Below are 4390 nucleotides of genomic sequence, written 5' to 3' on the forward strand. Positions count from 1 at the left end.
AAGAGCGAGTCTATTTTTGAAAGAAATGGGAAAATAGCTCCAATTCCTTCTATGGAAAAGATTGTATTGAAAATGGAATTTATACTTTCAGAAAGAACTAGCTGTCTAACCTAAGCAAGAGCAAAGGATTTAAGGAAATTTTTTTTAGGCAAGGCAACCTTTGATTGACCTCACAGATTGCAAGGACCTTGTCGGCTTACAATCTCTTATTTTTTTATTTTTATGCCTACAGCACCTTGTCTTCCTAGGTGGTCTCCCATCCAAATACTAACTAGGCCCGACCCTGCTTAGCTTCCGAGATCAGATGGGATCGAACTTGTTCAGGGTGGCATGGCCGTGGACAGGAGAATCCTTGATATGGTTTTAAAAGTAGACAGTTATCAGAACAAGGTTCACAACTAACAAGCTTAGGTTTATTAGTGTTCTGTCAGTGTACACACCCAAGTCACACTCAAGTTTAGAGCCTCAATACAGAGATCAGCTCCATTAAGGATTGACTCATGGAGGGATAAATGAATCGATAAGGGTGAAGGGAGGCCCTCATCACAGAATGAGTGAACACAATTTCTGACCTTAAAATGTCATTATTGGTACATTTTAGAGATGAAAGTCAGAATTCCATTTCATTATTGTAGCCATATGCAGGAAACAAAGTTGTATGCCAAAAGTCTCCAACCTCATCTCTTCCCAGGCAGTTTGGTGAAATGTCACATTTGCTTTGTCCAGAGAAAGCCAAGGAACTGCTAATGCTGGGTACTCTGGATAATGAACACACATCAACTGCCTAGAGAAACTTGGCTCCAACTGTAAGCGTGTAGACGCCTTCCGTTGACGGAGGCCTTAATCCTTGGCTCCGGCTTTCTGCTGCCTCTGTATCCCACGTCTCAATGCTCACCCTCTCCTGAAGCCTCAGTAATTGCCTGCTCCACACTAGTTAACACTTTGTTACAAGCTCTCATGCTCATGGTTTTTATTCTGGATTCTTGTTATGTCTGCTTTCCTTGTCTTTAATAATAGATGGACAGAAGATACAGTTAAATGTGAGTCAGCGACAGTATTTCAGATTTAAGATCCTTCGTGTTCTTTGCTTTATGACCCTGAGTGAGGAAGTTCAGTTCTCTGAGCCTCTTGGAATGTAGTAATAAATAAAAAGATGCTTATAAAACTCTTAGAATAATGTTTGGCAATAGTAAGCCCTCAAATGGTTATTGTTGTTATTTTAAAGTTTTAAAGAATATTTTACCCTCTCTTATGCATTATTATGTTCCATAACTGAACATAAGGTAAAGGGCTTAGGTTTTTCAGCTCTCTTTGTATTTCTCATAGAAAGCATTTTTCCTTCTTTTATCTTACTTTATAAATTATACTCTTTCGATACATTTTTTCAAGGCCCACAAATAAATTTTGAAATTTAATACATAATAGTACTTTCACTATAATCTTCTCTTCCCACCCCTACACCAGGTTGTTACAACTAGATCTATTAATAGTATTTATCTCCAAATCAGTGAATTAGTACAACTGATGGCATTCAGGTCCAACAAATTTTTTCATATGACCAATAACTAAATGTCTTAGGTATCTGTTTGGCCTCTGTGAATTCTCAAATAACACAGTTTGATGCAAGAGTAAAATAGATATTGATTACAATGATGATAGGAAGCACAAGAATGTATTTGCCTTGTTTCATTTCCTTCTGTATAGAGGTCTATGAATAACGGAAGAAAGAGGAAGCCCATTTTTTTTTATATGGTTCACTTCTATATAGTTCATGTTGCCAGTTATGGCTTCTTTTGCTATTCTCTTTAATCGATTCCTTATTCAGCAAATAGAAGCAAGATACAATTAACCTTGTGAATAGTTCTTTAGGGGGTACATATTCAGATTTGATTGGGTCTCAGTTGGGTCACTCTCATTGACCTGAAGGTCATAAAAAGAGCAGGCTGGCTGCTTTTGGGTAAGTAATATTGAATTAAATCTCTTCAGAGACTAGTTTAAGACCTGGAAAAGTCTTCTGGCTTAAACAGTGAGAGATAATTGGAGTGTCTTGTGGCATCAAGTGTTTGAGTGCAAATTAATATTTCAGTGTGATTGCTTGCTGTATGTTTTAAAGGACTCCCATTGAAAGTGAGTTTAGTTTACACACAAGTCTCACGGTTATCTATTAAGAACAGTTGCGAGTAGCAGTTACAGCACTAATTACTGGACAATCATTCTTTTAGAGTGTAAAGTTCAGGTCATGTTTTCATGGCACCTTAAACAAGTATCTATATGTGTTAGGGCATTTCATAAGTTGAACACTTTCCGAAGACAAATTTAATTGAAATTCCATAAAGCAGAGTGTGTGTGTGTGTGTGTGTGTGTGTGTGTGTGTGTGTGCGGGGTATGTTTTACTTATTTTGAGATGAAGATCGCCCCCTCTGTTGTTGAAGAATGAATAGTGAAATTTGGGGTTTGGATGGCAGATAAAATAAGGGCAAGAGGGATCCTTGTGAAATCTTGGCATTCAGATATCTGTGAAACTACCCCAAAATAGAATGGCTTTCTTGGAGTTTTTAGTCCCATCTTGTCTTTTCTGCACTCTGATTTTTAGGATTTTCTGCACATCCTAACTTGATGGATGGTTTCAGTTTATCAAAAGAGGCAGTTTCTCTGCTTATTTTCTTGACCCAACATATATTTTAACTTTAAAATATTTTTATTTCTCAAGGTAACACCCTAGACACACAACACTCAGAAAAGACTATCTCTATATCCATTTATTTTCTCATATCCGATATTAAAACCTCTAGAGGCTTAGTTTTTACAAGGTTTTAGAGTTGGACTATATGGTCCTCATGTGTATTTTATCCCTTAGGTACTGGGAGCTTAGAGCCTATATGACCTTATCAAAGGACTTAAAAAGTGCTTTAAACATGAAAAAAAAAAAAAGTATTATTTCAAGCATGGAAAAGAAAACCCTGAATGAAATCAATGCATGTTTAGTTTATTGCCTATAACAAAGTATACAAATTCCATTGTTAAGTTTAGTGTCATCAAAATCTCATAACATTTGAAAAGAATTTGCAGGTTTGGTAGCCTTGATTTATAAGAATTCCTGTGTATATATAGACTGTTGAGGAATCACTGCTATCATAAATTAAGGTAGTAACATATACCCATATAATTTCTAAAATAGAGTTATAAACAATAATTCTTCACCAATTTAAAATCACTGTAGTATAAACACATGGATGCATGTTAATATTTTCAGTATGATGTCAGTATTCCAAAAATAAGCACCATGAACACCTAAGAAGCACTAAAAGTGGCCCTCTTTGCCCTCAGACGATGGAGACGTTTTCTACTTTTGTCAAAAAATATTCGTATTAAGAATTGAAAGCAGGATCTCAAAAAGTTATTTAAACACATATTCATACCAGCATTATTTACAATAGGCAAGAGGTGGAAGCAATCTTAATGTCTATAATGAAAAAATGGATAAATTATGGCATACATATAAAATGGAATATTATTCAGCCTCAAGATGAAAGAAATCTTCTCACATGCTACAACATGGGTGAATCTTAAGTACATTTCGCTAAGTGAAATAAGCCAGGCACAAAAAGACAAAGATTGTATAATTTCACTTATATGAGGTATCTAAAGTAGTCATATTCACAAGGATAGAAAGGAAAATGATGGTTCCTTGGGACTTGTGGGAGCAGGAAACGGGGAGTTATTGTTTCATGAGGACAGAGTTTCAGTTTTACAAGATGGAAGAGTTATGGAGATCCATTGCTTAACACTGTTGAACTGCATACTTACAAACAATTGAGATGGTAAGTTTTATATTACATGTTCTTTACCATAATTAAAAAAAAAATGTTTATAAGAAGTTGTTGAGTCCTTACTTTGTTATCAGGATTGTGTTACATAGAGGAATACTCTGATACACACAAAGTTATCTGTCTCATATTGCTTTTCCCGGTTGTGGAAAAGAAAACCATAAAAAGCCAACTAATTTATTATTTCTCAAATGAGTAATTTAACATCCATTTAAAATTAAATAGCAAGTATATAATTCCACTTATATGGAAAAATAACTAAAAGGCATAACATAAATTAATTTTGTTATAAGGTTAATCAAATAGTATTTAACTTTTGGACAACTAAAAAGCAAAGAAAAATTATAAATGACCCTATTCTCCTATTGCCTTTGTTTCTGTTAAATATATGAATTCTTCTTTGTATAGCAATGTAGATACTTTTGTCAGGCCTTCACTTGAGAGGAATTATTTTTACATTGCTTCATTTTTGCATTGTCTGTCTAATGTTCTTTTGTCATTAGCATAGGACAATAAAAATACTATGAGATGTCCAACATGATTAAAAAAGGTAAATGCAGATT

The 4390-nt window shown here is 34.6% G+C and overlaps 1 pseudogene; it reads right to left on the minus strand.

Moving 5' to 3' along the window:
• Window positions 1-223: 223 nt before the first annotated feature.
• On the minus strand, window positions 224-342 carry LOC120617219 (uncharacterized; annotated as a pseudogene).
• Window positions 343-4390: the final 4048 nt, after the last annotated feature.

This window comes from Pteropus medius, unplaced genomic scaffold (assembly GCF_902729225.1).
Source record: "Pteropus medius unplaced genomic scaffold, Ma_sr-lr_union100, whole genome shotgun sequence".
In the NCBI taxonomy this organism is placed as follows: Eukaryota; Metazoa; Chordata; class Mammalia; order Chiroptera; family Pteropodidae; genus Pteropus; species Pteropus medius.